Source organism: Trichomycterus rosablanca, chromosome 4 (genome assembly GCF_030014385.1).
Source record: "Trichomycterus rosablanca isolate fTriRos1 chromosome 4, fTriRos1.hap1, whole genome shotgun sequence".
In the NCBI taxonomy this organism is placed as follows: domain Eukaryota; kingdom Metazoa; phylum Chordata; class Actinopteri; order Siluriformes; family Trichomycteridae; genus Trichomycterus; species Trichomycterus rosablanca.
The window spans coordinates 27,352,486-27,372,468 of record NC_085991.1 but is presented as its reverse complement, the minus strand read 5'-3'; the positions used below and the strand labels follow the sequence as shown (position 1 = coordinate 27,372,468).

Below are 19,983 nucleotides of genomic sequence, written 5' to 3'. Positions count from 1 at the left end.
AAGTAAAGCAGTACGCTATATTTACAAAATATAGTCCTTGGCTGTGTCAGAAAGCGCAGTACGTACTAGATTCGAGGAAGTATAGACTGCTCGGCAAGTAAAGCAGTACGCTATATTTACAAAATATAGTCCTTGGCTGCGTCAGAAAGCGCAGTACGTACTAGATTCGAGGGAGTATACACTGCTCGGCCGGTAAAGCAGTACGCTATATTTACAAAATATAATCCTTGGCTGCGTCCGAAATCACAGTACGCACTGGATTCGAGGAAGTATACACTGCTCGGCCGATAAAGCAGTACGCTCTTTCAGTACGCAAGTGTGCAGTGTGCACGCATTCTTGTATGTACTACGTTTGCCAGCAAATTGGACAAAATTTGTTTTGTCGTTCTCCACAAAGCTACTTGTAACGTTATTTAGGGTTGTACTAAATCATAACATGTTTAATGTTTGTCTTACTCCGCTTTCCGCCATCTTTCTTCTTCGCTACAAACGCCGTTGCAGCTCCATTTGCATTATAGGATAGATTATCCCATATTTTATCCCATTTTGCACACTCAAAAATGGCTGCCCAGGCAGTAGGTCATCCGGGTACTTTTTAATGTATACTACGTATTCGGACATACTAACCACTCTCACTGCTTTCGCGTACTGTTCAGTATGGAAGTATGCGATTTTGGACGCAGCTATGGTCATTTATTTGTACTTTTGTCAGTTAAATAAAGGTTCAAGAGATTTAAGCAAATCACCGATTCTTATTTATTTGTTTGTTTATTTGTTTGTTTAAAAAATGTCCCAATTTTCCCTAAAATGGTGTTTTGTACAACAGTATGTGAAAAGTGCATGTTTTCTGGATATGAAAATAAACTATAAACCACTTTTTTTGTCTTTGCCTGTTTTTGTACAGAAACTTTAGTTTTATGTACTCAACAATCACATATTTCTTTTTTAAGGAAATTGAATGTTGAGTATCAGCTGATACTGATTTGATAATACTCCAGCATCAAATTGAATGGGATACCAACACAGTAAGTAAGTCAACTCCACCGCCATGAAAGTGGTTATTTGAAACAGACATTTTTACCTAAACAATCGTACCACTTATGTTTAAGGTATGGAGTAAAGCGGGGGATTTTGTTAATTTTAGTCTTTCTAGTAAAATTATGAATATTTATCCAAAAATAACAAGTAGCTTTTCACTCTGTGTTTACGCCTGGCTGCTCAGATTAACTTCTACCTCCTTACATTCACCCTGTAGGTAAAATGGCTGTTCAAAATTATTTTTGGGTGCTTAAAGAGTGAGTAGATTATAGATAATTTAGCAACAGCCTAATTTAACTTAAATTTGATTTTGATTCCGAGACCGCTGTATTGGCTGTATTTGACTTCCCTGGGATCCCTGCTCTTTCTGCAGCAGTAAGTCTTCGTGACATGGTGGCTCGCCGTGATCGTATAGTGGTTAGTACTCTGCGTTGTGGCCGCAGCAACCCCGGTTCGAATCCGGGTCTCGGCAATTACAACTCGTCCATTGTTTTGTTTTCAAATGTTTAATTATTCTGACACTTGATAAGCAACTCAACTTAAATAATTTGCCTTTTAAATAATGCATGTCAAAGAGCCTAATAAAACATCTGTAAGCTCAATTTTTATTCTGCTTATGCCTTCTTGTGTGGTCACTGGCTCGAGCTGCATGTCACGCTGTGAGGCTACACTATTACCCACCTAACAGCTCGCCGTGATCGTATAGTGGTTAGTACTCTGCGTTGTGGCCGCAGCAACCCCGGTTCGAATCCGGGTCACGGCAAAGGCAGGATGCATTTTAACCATGTTACTATTAATGTTATTCTAATATTAATTAAAGGATCCAAGGTGCTTGTGTTTAGTTTATAAATGTAAACAGTCTATCTAGTCTAGATAAAAGCGTTGTCTTAGTGGTGCAGCTTTTCTAGGCTTTACTATTCTAAATGAATTGGAGAACCATGTAAATACAACGTAAAATCTCTTTTCATTGTAAAATTCATTTTACAAACTAAATCGAACGAATTTCAGACTAACTGCGCTTTGCGAAGAAGAATTGCAGAACTGTAGATGAAGGGCACGTTTTACAGCACTAGATGGCGACAGATCACCTTTCAGACGAAACCTATACGAGGTAAACATGGGACTACGGTCATATAAAGGTTTAAACAGCTGTCTGTTATGGTATTATACATACGCAACCTAAAATAACAATTGACTAATTTCATAGTGCAATGTAAAATTGTTTTCCTTTTTTAGTCAAGCTTAAAGTTGTTAGACAATAAATGTAACTGGTGTACCGATGTAGACACACAGTTAAACCACTGATTTGTGATTAAAAAACAGGTAAACCACTGATTTGTGATTAAATAACAACTGCAAAAACAAAGCTGTACAGGTGAGATCAATCAGTTGGTAAACAATTAACATTGTGAATATTTTATAAAACAGCTATGATATTTATATTCGATCCCCAGGCGTGGCAGTCCGGGTCCTTTCTGTGCGGCGTTTGCATGTTCTCCCCATGTCTGCGTGGGTTTCCTCCGGGAGCTCCAGTTTTGCGTGGGTTTCCTCCAGGAGCTCCAGTTTCCTCCCACAGTCCAAAAACATGCAGTCAGGTTAATTGACACATTGAATTTCCCTATAGGTGAATGGGTGTGTGTATGTGTGTCTACCCTGCAATGGACTGGCGTGTTCAGGGTGTTACTGTGTGCCTTGCGCCCATTGAAAAGCTGAAATAGGCTCCAGCACCCCCCACGACCCTAATTGGATAAGCGGTTAAGAAAGTGAGTGAGCTCTGATATTTCGCCTTTTTCAAGGAAACATCAGGGAATTACAAAAGGCCAAAATTAGGTTTAAGAAGTGCAGGTCAGTTGTCAGTCACAATAACTAGAAATTATTTATTGTTTCAAGGGGAATTAACAATCTGGAACTGATTATGTCAAATGCAGACAAATAACATCAGTAAAAAAATAGTCAAATCTCACTGACAGGAATAGACACAATCTTACCGGATAGTTTGCTACATTTACCAATAGTACAGGCACAAAACTAACCACAAAATTTAACAAAACATGGCAACACAAAAGGAACTTAAGTAAAACTCTATGTATTATGTTAAACATAATTAATTTTACTTGTGACTTGAGTTATCCAGCATCCATATAAATTCTGCAAAAAAGTACCTGTCTTCTTAATCTAATAACTAGTTTTAATTAAATGTTTGCTGTAATTAGTTTTGCACATTGTGATGGAGAACTCTTTGGCCTACCGTTCTTTGCAGAGCAGCTTTAAATCAAGCACAGCGAAAGGGTTTTGGGCTTGTATTGATCAGTTTAGATCTCATTAAGACATTTTTATTGGACTGGGTCAGGACTTCATCTAGGCCACTCTAAAATTGTGTCTTTTTGGCCATTCTAATACATACTTTGTTTTAAGATAATTGTTCTGGTCAATAATCCAGTTACCTCTCCGATGAACATATAGCCAGATTTTACATTACCATAAATAATTTTTGACAGAAAAAGAAATTCATTATTATCTTAATGGCAAGTTGTGCAGATCATGATGCAGATCAGACTACTTCCACTTTGTTAAACTGTGTTCTCATTGTACTATTTAGTAATGCAGTCATGTTTTGCTATTAATTGTTGTATTTGCTTTTCTTCTGATACAATGAAAACCATATTGTCCTAAATGTTTTGACAGTTACAGCACACTTTAAATGAATGCCTGTGAAATCAGTTGTCAATTTTTGCATTTTCCAAAACACAAATGACTAAAATATACACACTTATGTTTATATGTATTAGTACAAAGTTAAAAGACCCCATGAATAAAGTGAATATATGGACTGCAAATATATAAAAGAACAAAAAACAAAACAAAAAAAACATTTTCCCTCACTATAGATAGATTTGTTTTACCTGCAGGTTCACAGTTGGTCTGGCTTCCCTGGAAACACTGTACACTATGCAGGAACACACCCCAGATACCAATGCATTGCAGGGCCTTAGACACCTTAACCTCACCCTTAGACATAGCCAGCCGACTGCACCACTGGGGATTTAAACCTAAATCCCAGCAGTTGTGAACTAATGCAATTTACTACTACACCACAGTGAGCCCAGACAGACAGATATAAGATGCAAATAAGGAAGCTTGGGTTGCCTGGTAAATGTGCTACTTCATCTTGATGCTAACTTGGTCCTGTGTGTCAGGGTTTTGTCTCTCTTAGGATCACTCTTAATCATCTTGCATCTCATTCCCTCTCTGACTGACCCTTTCTTCAACAAAGAGACTTTTTGTTCTGTAATTACACAGCATAGATTGTATTAGAACATGGCTTCACAGGGCTACAGCATGAAGATAACTTTACCTGCCATGGTTTCTTGAAATGGCTCTGGCTTTAGGAATAACCCATTTCAGGTTTATTTCAGCCATGAATTAAGAAGTTAACTTCACTACATGACGGTAACTACAATTTTTAATTTGATATAAACGGCAAGACCGCAGTAATCGCTGAATTTGCCTTTTAGGGGTTTCCTACTCTTTGTGAAGCAATTAACCCACGTGACGTGGTGGCTCGCCGTGATCGTATAGTGGTTAGTACTCTGCGTTGTGGCCGCAGCAACCCCGGTTCGAATCCGGGTCACGGCAAAGTTAAGGTGCATTTTAAATGTCACTGCCCATTGAAACGGCTCTGGCTTTAGGCATAATACATTTCAGGTTTACATATGATTGGTTCTACTTTAGCATTTTAAACACAACACAATGTCATTAAAAATGAATAGCCAATTATTTGGGTAAAAACAGCTATTTCTTTAGATAAAAACCGTTTTTATATACTGTATATTACACCCAGGATTACACACTAGACTGTTGTTATTATTTATTATTGCACCTGCACTTTACCAACACCCGGACTGCTCACTGGACTGTTATTATTATTATTTATCATTTACACCTGCACTTTACACAACTGTCATACAGTACATATATATGTATAGTTATAGTTATTTTTCACCATCCTTACATACTCTAATTTACTTCGGGATCAATAAAGTATCTATCTATCTATCTATCTATCTATCTATCTATCTATCTATCTATCTATCTATCTATCTATCTATCTATCTATCTATCTATCTATCTATGTATAGTATACATTATAATAATAACAGTAATAATAATAAAAGATTAGTTAGGTATACATTATAATAATATTGATTATTATTATAATGTGTACCTAACTAATCTTTTATTATTATTACTGTTATTATTATAATGTATACCTAACTAATCATTATTATTAGATAGATAGATAGATAGATAGATAGATAGATAGATAGATAGATAGATAGATAGATAGATAGATAGATAGATAGATACTTTATTGATCCCGAAGGAAATTAGAGTCCTAGTAGCATTGTACATAAAACCAAATACACACTATACAAAATTACAACAATATAATTTCGAAAAAGTACAAACACTTCCACAGATTGAAGGTTACCTGAGTTTTACATATATTGCATAACTACAGAGCAGTTATTTATTTATGATGTGGATGGATTGAGTGTAGATAAACAAAATAAACAAATGGAATGGAATTAAAAGTGCAGGAAGGTGCAGTTCCAAGTATACAGTACATGGTCCAGATTAAATATAGATTAAATATTAAATATAAAGTGATAAGTGATGAGTATTGCACATTGGATTGGGCCAATATAGCCATATGTACATTAGCATACATATGCATTTGTATAAATATACACATATATACATGTATATACGCTCAGTCCTTAGTGATCATAGTGATAGTAATCACCTTAGTGATTATAATGTATACCTAACTAATTTTTTATTATTATTACTGTTATTATTATAATACATACCCATTTTTTATTCGTATGCTTATTGTTATTATTGCTATTATGTATATAGTACTATGTATATAGATATTATTCCATATATGTAAATAGCTATAGTTATAACTTTATATTCATATTAATCATAGATATACAGTATGTTACTGATATTCTCTGTTTTCTTTGCACAATGCTACTATTTGCACTTCTGGTAGATGCTAACTACATTTCGTTGCCTTGAACCTGTACTGAGCAATGACAATAAAGTTGAATCTATCTATCTATCTATCTATCTATCTATCTATCTATCTATCTATCTATCTATCTATCTATCTATCTATCTACTGCAATATCAGCCACTGTGCAGTAGTTGGAAGTAATAATGTTGGAAAATCTTTGAATGAGATAGCAATTAGGCTCTTGAGTTCTTTATCAATCATACATCAAAGCTGATATCTCGAACTCACGAGTCTAAATCTCAGCTCTCCTACTGGCAGGCCGGGCACCTATATGGACAATGACTAGCTCATCTGTAGGGTGGGAGTGCTGGATGGGATTCCTTATAACTGCTGCAATTATGATGGCGGATAATGGACATCCCCATATGAATCTGCCTCATACAGGTGAAAAAGAAGCGGTCAGCTGTAGTGCATATGTCGGAGGGGGCATGTGCTGATGCAGCCGTCCTCAATCAGGAGTGGAGGTCAGCAGTAGTACAGAGGTCGAAAAAACCAATTGGGTAATACAGTTTTTTTCAGTCGATTTGGTTCATTTCTCAGATCAGAATTGAAATTCTCAAAACTGTTCATTCAATCTCCACATCTCCTTGTCACTTGTGCAGATAATAATAGCATTTCTCATTGTGTTTCACATTTTGCGAATGCTTTTGTACATTCATGCAAATGGTCATGTACAATTGTCTGCTGTTTTTTGCATTATTAATTGCTTATGTCATGTTTATCAAAATGTGTTCTACTGGTTGTCTGTTGAATTGTCTTACCCTCCAAAACATTTAGGCTTTGGGTCATTGCCTAGGTCATTACATGCAAAAGTGCTGAACATGTTTTCATAATCTCTCAGGCATAATTCGTACATTTCTATGAAACTTTTTTGGTAAATTTTGGTAATTTATCCTAAATTTATTAAATTGTTCTCGGGTGAATCTTGGCTTTCAGTTAAGAAGGGGAATTTGTGAAGGTTTAGATCAACCAATGGTCAAACAGCTCTCAACCATAGGTCAGAGGTACATCTCATGAACTTTCAATTGACAAACATATATAGACACAAAACATTGCAGTGTCACAAAGTCTCACAATGGAAAGACAAGGCCGTGTACAGGGTGAACAGCCAAGCAGAGGGGTAAGGCTGTGTGGTGGAAGGCTGAGGGGACAAAACAGAGGAAGAGGTAGGAGAGTCCATGCCACTCTAACACCATCAGGCAATGGTTTGCCATTTATCATAGAATGCTGGTGGAATTCCTCCCACCCTACTCCCCATTCCTGAACCCAATCGAGGAGTTCCTCTCAGCCTGGAGATGAAAGGTGTACGATCACCAGCCGCACACCCAGATGAACCTGCTGACTGCCATGGATGCAGCTTGTGAGGATATCACAGCAGATGCCTGCAGAGGCTGGATTAGGCACTCCAGGAGATTCTTTCCACGCTGCATTGCAAGGGAAGATATCCAGTGTGACGTGGATGAAAACATGTGGCCCAACAGAGAGGAGCGTCAGGATGTTTAGAAAATAAAGCACTATAATTCCTTAAGTTGTTGTCTCGGTTGTTTTGAATGTTTAGAGTAAGTTTCTAATTTTGTAGTTTTTCCTTTGTGTTATAGAGTGCTGCCAAACAGCTGTCTGTCTTTCCTGAATTTCTATCAGATTTTTTTGTCAACAAATTGCAGTGCGAACAATACAGTAAAAGAATATTGCTGTATAAATTTGATTCCAATCCAATTTCTTGCTGTCAGTCTCCCACATACAGTCATGTGTAACTTTGTGTTCTGTGTAAGTTTGTATTTTGTGTGTAACACGTACTGTTTCAATTGATATGCCACAGAATGTGCAGCGTTCTTGTAATCAAAAGCTTAGCTAGTTTCCATCAGCATATACTTACAGTGTACACTGTTGCACTGACAACATGACTAATTATTTTGACTGCCTTGTTCATAGGCAATGACACACAGACTAGACATTCTGATGGCACTGACCAGTTGATTGACATAAATATTTGCTTTTGAGGCAAAAACAAAGAATTCTGAGCGAGGTACGGGCTTTAACTGTTTTGAGAAATGCACTTGTTGTAATGCCAATGTAAATCATGATGTGAGAAAAACTGTAAGATACAACTAGATTGGGAGAAGAATACATTAAGAATTATACACCAATTATTATTTACAGTTTTGGACAGTGGTGGCCTAGTGGGTCGGACTTTGGACTATCAAGTGAAAGGTTGAGAGTTCGAATCCCAGCTCTGCCATATAGCCGCTGTTGAGCAAGGCCCCTAACCCTCTTCCAAACAAGCTGGGATATGTGAAGACAGAATTTTGTTGTACTGTATATGTATATATGACAGATACATGCATTCCTCTTCTTCAAACTAAACAAACATTAAGTTCTATTAACTATTAACAAATTATTTTAATCCGGACGCTCAGGTGGCGCAGCGGTAAAACATGCTAGCACACCGGAGCTGACATCTTGAACACGCAAGTTTAAATTCCTTAGTTGGCATGAGGGCTTGATGTCTTCAAGTGGGACCTGTGCTCACAGCCGAGCATAGTGCAGCTTGCTTGGCATTTGCCAAAGAGCTCCAGATCTGGCATGTCCGTCATTGGTGCTACGTTCTTCTCACAGATAAGAGCAGATTTATACTAAGCACATGTGACAAGAGTCTGAGGAAGCCATGGTGAAGAATGCTGTTGCTGTCTGCAACATCATTAAGCATGACTAGTTTGGCACTGGGTCACTGATGGTCTGGGGAGGGACGCACAAACCTACATGTGATGTAAAATTACATTGACTGCTCTTATGTACCGGGATGAAATCCTCAGAGCCATTGTTAGACCTTATGGTGGGTTCCTCCTGGTGCAGGGCAAGGGTATTATGTGGCCACACTGTGTAGGCAGTTCCTGGATGACGAAGGCATTAATGTCACTAACTGGCCCTTACATTCCCCAGACCTGAATCCATTTGAGAACCTCTGGTCCTTATGTATCAGTGCATCCAATGCCGGCAAGTATTGCCACTGATTTTCCAAGAACTTAGTGATGCTCTGATTTTAGGACACCATCCATGTCTCATCAGAAGCATGCCCAATCTTTATTGAGTCACATTATGAGTTGCCATAATGAAATTTATGTACATTTGGATCAGCAAAATTTTACTTTGATTTTCAGTGTGATTTTGAATCCAGGCCTCAATGGTTTAATGATTTTGGTTTCTATTGTCCATTGTTATGTCATTTTGTTCTCAACAAATTACACTATTTATATCAGTAAACTTTTTCAACTGGAATCTTTCAGATCTGAGATCTGATGTGTAATTTAAGTGTTTTTAAACAATGTTGTATTTTTAAATATAATGCTGCCTGAATATGTGACTCCAAAAAAATTAAATAAATGAACAGCCAATCACATTAGAATTTTTATTTTTAAAGAGCAATTCTAAACAGAAGTTAGCCTTGATAAACAAAAGAACACTTATTCTATTATAGATCTATGGATTTTTTTGGACCTATGTATCCCACAGCATTATGGCCCAGTAATCTTCAGATCATATCATAAGACCCACTGGAGGGACTCCTCATTGCTTTCCCTTTTTTTACTAATCCTTTTAATTACTGCCATAGTAAATGTTAATTCTATTCATGATTGCTTGGTATTATGCTAATCTCTGACCCACATTCAGCCCGGGAAACCAGGAGCATCATCTGAAGGCCAGATTGCTTGGAGGCTGCACACAAACTGAACAGTCCCCCAGCTGTACGAAGCAAGCCAGACTGGAAGGTCCTGAGAAATAAGTGTGAGAAAACATTAAATGGGGGAGGGGGTGTCATAACTGTTTACTTAACAAACAAAGATGAATAAAAATGGCTGATTTTTTTTCTGTGCTTATGACCACATTAACAACTGCTTAGTAAGGAAATTTTAAATATAGTGTTAAAGTACTCATGTCCAGTCCTAGAGTTAAAATGTTTTGTTATCTGCCGGTTTTGGATTAATTAGAATTTTAAATCTAAGTTGTTTCAGTCCCATTCTCATATCATTATTTCCCCCAGATATAGTTTATATCTTCAAAGCAGGAGTTTATCAGTTTATAGGTACAGTGATACCTTGTAACTCGACGGCCCCTAAACTCGAAATTTTTTAAACCTGATGCACTTCGTGGAGAAATTTGTACCCTTAAACTCAACACTTCCTTTAAATTCAACGTGTTCAGCCTTTTAAATTTTTTTTATTTAATTTCAAATTAACAATGAATAGTCACTTTGTTCAGCTCTTGACTTGAGCGGTGTGGTAAAATGCCATCAAAGTGTGCATATGAATGAATCTGCATTGGTGTGGAATAACCGTCAAATTCACATTAAATTTACCTTAAAACTAAAAGCTTTTTGAACTCCACTCCACTCCCAGAACCAACTGACGTGGAGTTTCAAGGTACCACTGTACTCTGGTTTCTTGATAAATTGCACAATGTAGCATCTGTCAATGTAATAAAATGCACAATGTGGCGTTAATATCATAAACTTCAGTGTATGGTGTATGAGTTCTGACAGCATCAATATTTTACTAATATATATGACTGAAAGTATGTGATCACCTGACCATAATCTTATTGGACATCCTATTATTGGACATTCCAGTTTGAAGTTTGGCTTTCCACAAGATATTGGAGTATTTCTGTGGGCAATTGTGTCAATTTAGTCAAAAGAGCATTCGTGAAATATGGTGGACAACAATCCTTGTACCACCATTAAAGTTTTGGGGTCATGGTTCATTCATACACATACTTTATTGAATACACAGCTTTGCTAACATCTAAACTTAATGTTTCTGGAACATTTAAACTTAATCATTAAAAGGATCTTCTACATATGTTTGGCCATACAGTGTGTATTAAAGTGGTTTGGAATATCTGACCTCATATTACATTTTATAAACACAAATTGAACTATGCACATTATTAAAACTTAAAGATCATGTAGAAACAGCTTGACTTCAACTGCTTAACTCTAAGCATAATAAGTTCTTCCTCAAATATAATTTTAAATCTCAGTTTTGCAAATCTCCGAACACACATTGCAACACATTGGTCATCTAGAAACACTGGCCACAAAATGCAATACCCTCAACTGGAAGAAACCACAATCATTTGTCAGAGTATAAAAGAGTACTGGTATTGTTGCTCCTTAATATCTTAATATCTTAATATTATTACACCGGTACCTCATCACTGCAAATTATGTGCAATATTTCCTACTAGTGTGTATATATTTTTTACTCTACTTAACGTGTATTTTATGTCTGTTTACAATGTATGTGCAATAGTGCTTTTTTATTTTTTATTTTCTTACTGAATGTAGTATATCTTCTGCACATTGGAGCTTGGGAAACGCAATCTCGTTCAGCTGTGCACTCCTAGCTGTATAGTCTGAATGACAATAAAGTTCACTTTGACTTTGACTTTTGACTTTGACTTCACTCGATCAGAGTTGTGCTCAAATGGAACACGATATACCTGTTTCATTCTCAGCTGGTGTTAATTCAAGACACAATATATGTACCTTTCACCATATATCCCATTTCTTAATCCAATAGATGAGTTGTTTTCAGCATTGTGGTGGAAAGTGTATGAACACAGACCCCACACATGCATGTGCATGTGGCACTACTCCAGGCAATGAAGGAAGCATGTGCTGACATCCACACAGAATGCTTGGCCAGGAAGAATATCTCACACAATGTACATAAGGTCCTCATCGTTTTTATTTAAGCTGAATATTGTTACCTTTTTGTATCTGTGCACTTTGTAGTGTTTCATATTGTACTTGAGTTTTGCTACATAATACATACAATTGGTAACATTTGTGTTACCTATTCATGTAGTACCGTAAATGCTCTTTTGGGACAAAAACACTTTATCAAAATTATCAAACACTTTATCAAGATAAATGAAACTATATCACTTGTATGCATTTGAATGTAACATGTAACATGTCCTCATACAGCCAAATCATACATGAACACTTTTGATGGTGTTTTTAATTAATCACACAGTGTTTATTTGAGGCTCAGTAAGAGATAAGCCTATTCTAGCTGTGAGAATTATGCATATAGTTTGAGTGCTGTTTCATTTTGCACCAAAAACACGTTTAATGGATTTTCTTTATTTATTAGAGTTGAGGCTGAACAAATATAATCTGCAGGTGCTTAACAGACATATGTGATTATAATAATTATAATATACTTATTTTAAAGTGATTTAAAATTTAAAAAACAATATTAATAATGCATATCCAATTGAAGTCTTTTTTTCTTATTTTAGAGTCTATAGTTTATTACATGACAAAATATGTCAGGTCAACACATACATCCAGCAACTTATATTGTTAATTTAGTGGTGTAGAAAGTTCTACAATTTAATTTCATTTCTCATTAGTGATTATAATTATAGCTGGTGATTTCTCTATGCTATTATAAATTGGGCTAGTTTTACTGCACAAATTACAATTACAAATTGTTACAAAGCATTTAGAATAGTGGCCTCATGCCAAGGATGGGGAAAAACATGTTCTCCTTATGCTGAAAAGAAATTTGTCCAGATGGTTCGATTAAATTCAAGAACCACCAGAACAGGTCTGCCGTGAATCCGAAGATACAGGTGATACTGTCCACAGTAAAGCATTACATCACCATTGGTTTAGAAACTGTTATGCAAAAAAGAAATCCCTACTTCAAAATTGGGCCCATTTTGCTGATTATCTGAACAAAAAATGAGCTTTTTCTTGCATAGGAGTCTCTAAGCCAATGGCAATGTATTTGTTTGTTTGTTTATTAGGTTTTTAACGTCATGTTTTACACTGTGGTTACATTCATGACAGGAACGGTAGTTACTCATTACACAAGGTTCTTCAGTTCACAAGGTTATATCAAACACAGTCATGGACAATTTAGTATCTCCAATTCACCTTACTTTCATGTCTTTGGACTGTGGGAGGAAACCCACGCAGACACGGGGAGAACATGCAAACTCACAGCATGCAAATGGGGGATCGCACCCAGGACCTTCTTGCTGTGAGGCGACAGTGCTTCCCACTTAGCCACTGTGCTGCCCCAATGGCAATGTAAAGCTGGATTGATTGTAGACACTGTCACCTGTGGTCCAGCTAATACTAATTCATGACAGAGCACCAAAAGGACAACATATAAAAAATAAAATTAATTAAGATTATAAGCAATAAGAAGTATGTGGATACTTATTTGGATAAACAAGTATATGTATATGTATGAATAATTATTACTGCACTGAGAATAATCAACTGCAAAAATCACTGACATGCAACAACTTTTATAACTGTTGTAATTCAACTCTAACAGTATTTTGCCTGATTTTTTACTTTAGTTTTGACATTTACACAAAGGCTGGACTTGACTACAGTCCTGTTTTTGTGAAGTCTTCCCGTGGTTAGTGTTTTAAACCAAACTATTCATTAAGTAAAATTGCTTTGATCACCTGAAAGTGCACCTGTAAGTTTAAACACAGTTCAATACGCTGCAGATGAGTCCTCGCCTGACCTGATACCTTTCTCTTGTACTCTAAATATCCATCCAACAAATCAAGATTTTCTCTTAATACAGAACTGTCTTTTTATTTAACATAGTCCTGTTTCAACACTGTGTGTGAACACAAAATTTTTTAAAGGTGGTCATAATATTGGAGAGCAATAAACATACAGCTGAATGTGGTCTTATTAATTCTGAGTACACATTAAAAATGTTCAGTATAGATCTGTCATCTCCTCTCAGCAAAATACTGAGTCCAATAGCCTAAGCTTAGAAGTTGAAAGATGCAACAGAACAATTAACAAGGTAAACCAACTAATTTTAATTAAAAAAAAAAACAGCTAATGCTTTTAGGATTGGTCAAGTCCAGAGCAAATTAAGATGACCCAAAGAGTTCTGTTCAGCAAAAAGCAACCAAAATTAATAAACTAAAATAGCGTTATAAGGATAAATGGTCAAAATGTCATTGTGACTATTATGTAAGTTTGATCAGCTGCTATTACTGTGGCTAAATAAGGTACCACCAGTTTTTACAAACAAGGATTTGAGGATATTTTTTAGACATTACTATGAATTGTTAGGTAATGCATAAAAAGTACCATCATCTAGGTGTTCTAAGCTTAGCCAGAATATATTTGTCTGTTATAAGGCATCAGACCACAGTTTCCTGGAGCCACATTAAATCCCAGTGTCATATTATGTCTTCTTAACCCTTTGATGCACAAGCTAAGCAAACCCCTTCTAATGCACAACATGGGTCAAAAATGACCCATATTCATCCATTCAAGAATATTTTCATGTGCACATTTGTCAGTTATTCATGTATTTGCTGTCTTAGCTAATAAAAGCTATCTACACTAGAATATGTAAACAGCTAGCAAGCAAATAGTATTGGACATATTCAAGATTCAAGAGCCTAATCTTTGGTTGTCTTTCAAAAGATCAGTAAATATGTTTTTGACTACAAACACTTACAAATGTCAGTAGTTTCTGTCAAATTCCATAGTAAATACATAAGGGTCATTTTTGACCCATGTTGTGCATTAGAAGGGTAGTGATACAAAAATGATTTTTATTAAAAAAGCAAAAAATATAAAACTGAAATAAGGAATTGTGATGATCAAAAACAAGTTCATGGAAGCTTGAATGACGAAATTAATTCATTGCAAAGATATAGAAAATACAAACTCAGTTGGGTCACTTTTGACCCAGGTTGTGCATCAAAGGGTTAATATTCCTGAATATATAGTTTTTTATTATATAGTATATATAGTATATTTTATATAGCATATATTATATAGTATAGTTTTAGTATCTAGTATATAGTTTTTTATATTCAGAAATATTAAGAAGACATAATATGACAAAGATAATATAAAATTACATGACATTAAAATATATATGTATGTGTGTTTATGTATGTAAACATACATGTATATATACATATTATATATACATATTATACATAATATTGTATATACTGTACAACAACATATTACCTGAAAATATTTTCTCATGGCTTGTAGTACTAAAGTTCACTGTGTGCAATTGTCAAATATAGTAGGAAAATACTTCCAGTAATATTGCTGTTCTAGTTTGACCCTCTACTAACTTACACTTGTTTCTTAACCCTCAGATAGATGTGTAAGTCAGAATGCTAGCTGAATGACAAAGTCTCCAACTTTGTAATGAAATTAATATTCTTTGTAAACTGAAACCCAAAAGCAGCTTCATTTAGTGCCGACGCAGGCAAGACAAGAGAAGACAAGAGCCCATTGTTCATGGGAAGGACAAAATGAACAAACAGAGAGAAAAATGTCAGCAAGTGCAGAGCACTATGTCTTGACCACTAGTTTTTATTAAAAAACCGTAACCAGACGTTTGTAGAAGACCTGGAAAACAAGTTGGGCAGCAAAGAAGAACAACATCAAGAACTATTTTTCTAGCAATGGAATTGGACAATTCAGATTACAGGTAAAATCCTCTAATTCTCAGAACGGAATATCATGGCTCAGTAGCTTTAAGCTTCAACTTGCTGTGTTCACCACTTCATAAAACGGCATGCAACAGGAATTACAACAACACATGGCTGATTTTGATACGATCTATAACCTGTCGCAGCATGACAGATGGCTTTTACCTCAAACCAGGGGAGACGGGACTCCAAAAGACATTCATCATCTGACATCAAGCCAAAAACAGGGTTACGCAACTCTCTCGACCTGCCCGACCCTGATGACATGCGTGGCCTCTGCACACGCTGCACTGAACAACAACACATGCCAGCATCTAAAAAGGGGTAAGTCGAGCTTTGCCAAAAATTCATGCACCGGACCCAAAACAAACATAAATGCTGCTTATCATATAACTTTTGCTGCTGATAACTTTTATGTGGACCTTTTCAACTTCCGACTTCACTGAAGTGCTCTGTGAAGGAGGAGTTCTCTAGGCCGTGGGCAAGAAAAAAAATATGTAAAAATGGCACTTACCATCCACCAGGTCCTGGCTGTCATGTCATAGCATAGCTGCCATTTGATGGAGCTGTCTGCCGCATTCCCTGCCATGTCCCTTTCAGGAGCTTTCATCAGGAGCAGCTCAGGAGCAGATAACACACCTAATCAAGCCTTCATCATGCCACACAATCAGCCTCATGTAGGCCAAGCCTTATCACACTGCATTATGGGAAAATTTGGGCACACATACACGGGCACACACACTGTGCATGAGCAATGACTCCAGCCTCCGCAGCTGCCTATAATGACAGGATCAGGATCTGGAACACACACACACACACACACACACACACACACATACCCCTCAGCCAGGGCTTTAATTTTTCAGGCAGGGTAGATTAGGGGCATGGTTCTTTTGTGGCATCCTGAGGACTCCGACGGGTCCGAGACCAGTGAGGGGCTTTTGTGAGAAAATGTGGTCTAAACGTTAGCATTCTTGTCTATTGTATATTGTTTGACTTGTAGTTTGAGCACACAGGCGTACACTTTAGTCCGTCTGCAGACCCCCAAGTCAGTGAAAGGAGGCTCAAATAGGAATTAATTTTCCTATACAAAGGCTGGGAGACTCACAGACATGAGATCAAGGCACGGTTCAGATATCACAGATGGCATACATGGGGCACAAACAAGAGACTAAGAGGACAGATACACACTACAAACAGACAGACAGGGAAGTGTAAACATGCAGGTATTCTAAACCAGGTCTTTCTGTTCTCATTAGGAACTTCTTGCAATAGAGCAAGTTGCACGGAAGTGTGCATGACCCATTTCTAAAAGTTTAACTCTGTTTAACTGGAAATCCTTTTCTACCTATAAAAATACCTATATTTCTTACTTACAAATATGAAATACATTCACAATTCAGAAAACTTTGGTTAATTTTGTAAAATACTTAAAAAATTAATAATCTGTGATAAGTTAATTCTATTACACTTTTATTTTAAATATTCCCAATACTTTAGCTAAGCTTACTTGTATATTGAAAATATTTAATCATTTATTTAGTTTATTTATTCCTGCTTGTTCTAAGACTTGAGCTGCTCAACACTCCATGGTCACTGATTTTGCTCATTACGATGCCCCATACATTTTCAGTACTAGACAAACACCGATCAGCCATAACATTAAAACCATCAGGGTTTCTACACACACTGTCCATTTTATCAGCTCCACTTACCGTATAGAAGCACTTTGTAGTTCTACAATTACTGACTGTGGTCCATCTGTTTCTCTGCATGCTTTCATGCTGTTCTTCAATGGTCAGGACTCTCCCAGGACCACTACAGAGCAGGTATTATTTGGGTGGTGGATCATTCTTAGCACTGCAGTGACACTGACGGGGTGGTGTGTTAGTGTGTGTTGTGCTGGTATGAGTGGATAAGACACAGCAGCTCTGGTGGAGTTTTTAAACACCTCACTGTCACTGCTGGACTGAGAATAGTCCACCAACCAAAAATATCCAGCCCACAGCTCCCCGTGGGCAGCATCCTGTGACCACTGATGAAGGTCTAGAAGATGACCAGCTCAAACAGCAGCAATAGATGAGCGATCGTCTTTGTCTTTACATCTACAAGGTGGACCAACTAGGTAGGAGTGTCTAATAGAGTAGACAGTGTGTGGACATGGTATTTAAAAACTCCAGCAGCGCTGCTGTGTCTGATCCACTCATACCAGCACAACACACACTAACACACCACCACCATGTCAGTGTCACTGCAGTGCTGAGAAAAAATCACCACCTAAATAATACCTACTCTGTGGTGGTGGTGGTATATATATACATACACACACACACACATTCTGTCTATACATTTATATTCTGTCCCCGGGTGCAAATACATTGAAGTGTTCCAGGTATTTTGTGCTAGCCTAATAACAATTATCTTTTCATAACATGAATTATTGAGTTAATATTAGTTTAGAAATGTACAAAAGCTTATCAGATTAAACTATTTGCATCTAATTCTGTGCTGTTCACCCCACACTCTGTTTATCATATTTTATTCTCAGACATAGAAACAAACGAGCCACATTCTCACTGGTGACATTTAGAGATGTGAGCGTTAACCTGCCTCCCAAGCTTGTGTGGTGCAGACGAGAGAGTGAATGCCAGCTTTGTGCCATGTTTGGAACCCTTTGTAACCTATCCAGACCTTTTTTCCTCGCTGCACATTCCCAACCACCGCCTCCTCTCAGAATGTTTAACATTAGGGACTGCTTCAGTACACGTGAATTGTGGGTCTGTCCAAAAATGTGCTGAAGTGAAGAGTGCAGAGCAGCTGGAATATGTGTTAAACAAGCTACATTAAAATATAGTAAGCTAGGCAACAAACAACAGAAAGAAATAAAAACAGTATAATGACTATGCAAGTCAAGTTTATAGCTGTTTTTACATCATCACACTAACGCCATCAAACATCTTTATTTGGGCCACTTATTATAGCATTGATGAAAACTTACATTCATGGCTTGAATAGATTCAATAAGTAAACAACAGTCTTTACAGACCTCCACCATGCTTCAAAATAGATTCTGATTCATCAACAAGCAGATACAGTAGTTGGTTAAATCTATAACGTGGATTATATCGTCCAAATTACTAGTTTTTGGCGCTCATATATTACAAAACAAAGAAAGTTTAAGTTGAGGCATACATGTGTTTCCATTGTAGTTCGAATGCTTTGTAGCATAAACACATAAAAACTGTCTAAGTTTGTACTTGGGTGGCTTGGTGGGTAGCACTGTCGCCTCACAGCAAAAAGGTCCTGGGTTCTATTCCCAGGTGGAGCGGTTCAGGTCCTTTTTGTTTGGTTTGCATGTTCTCCTTGTGCCTGCGTGGGCTTCCTCCGACAGCTCCGGTTTAGTCCCACAGTCCAAGGACATACAAGTGAGGTAAGCTGGAGATATGAAATTGTCCATCACTGTGTTTGGCAATGAAGACTTGAACTGATGAATCTTGTGTAACCAGTAATTACCTGTTCTGTCATGAATGTAACCAAAGTGTGTAAAACATGACAATAAAATTATAATAAATAAGTAGCATTTAATGCAGCATTTAAATTCACATGGTGGTGGCATTACTCTTTAAACAATAATGCCCATAAGATACTAGTTGCCCCCTATTTTGTGCAATATCATCTGATAAATTATAGTGACCTGTTAAAATAAGATTAAATTAAATTAAGACTCCAGTTGTATTAATTTGCCTGGACTGTTTCCATTATTTGTGGTGTTATTATTATCATTATCATTATGTCAATACACTCTACAGCAAGAGCAAATTTTCTGGAAGCTACATGTAATTATTAATTGTAAATAGTAAAAAGGACACATTAATAATGGATGTAGCTTTAGAATACTAGAATTTCTTTCACCAAGTAGCTTCACCGTGCAGCTGACACAATTTTTCATAGCTTTGGTGTAGCTGAGCATTTTTAATAGAGTAACTTAGCCTAGTCTTGCTAGCTACATTATTAAAATAGCTTGCTCACTGCTTAAAACCATCTTCAGCCATTTTGTTAGTGAGGAATGTAATAATAATAATAAGTTAGATTTATATAGCGCCTTTCACATACTCAGGATCGCTTTACAACAAACAACAAACAACAAAACAACTGTTTACAGGTGGGAAAACAGGTATGTTCAGTTTAGTTGAGTTTTAAAGGATAAAAGTGAGGAGCTAATAGTTTTAGCGACACTAGTATCCAACTGTATTCACTGGACAAGGTCTTCAAATCGAGGAACATTTCACAATTGGACGATAAAGAAACAAGACAGAAGAAGAATCAACACCTTCAAAATG

General features: G+C 36.7%; 3 non-coding genes across 3 annotated transcripts; all 3 read left to right on the top strand.

The window, feature by feature from the left end:
- The first annotated feature begins 1,438 nt into the window (after nucleotides 1–1,438).
- On the top strand, nucleotides 1,439–1,510 carry trnah-gug (transfer RNA histidin (anticodon GUG)). The gene has a single exon. It is a non-coding gene; the product is annotated as a tRNA-His (tRNA).
- A 219-nt stretch (nucleotides 1,511–1,729) lies between these two features.
- Nucleotides 1,730–1,801, top strand: trnah-gug (transfer RNA histidin (anticodon GUG)). Its single transcript has one exon. It is a non-coding gene; the product is annotated as a tRNA-His (tRNA).
- Nucleotides 1,802–4,602: 2,801 nt separating this feature from the next.
- On the top strand, nucleotides 4,603–4,674 carry trnah-gug (transfer RNA histidin (anticodon GUG)). The gene has a single exon. It is a non-coding gene; the product is annotated as a tRNA-His (tRNA).
- The last annotated feature ends 15,309 nt before the right edge of the window (nucleotides 4,675–19,983 follow it).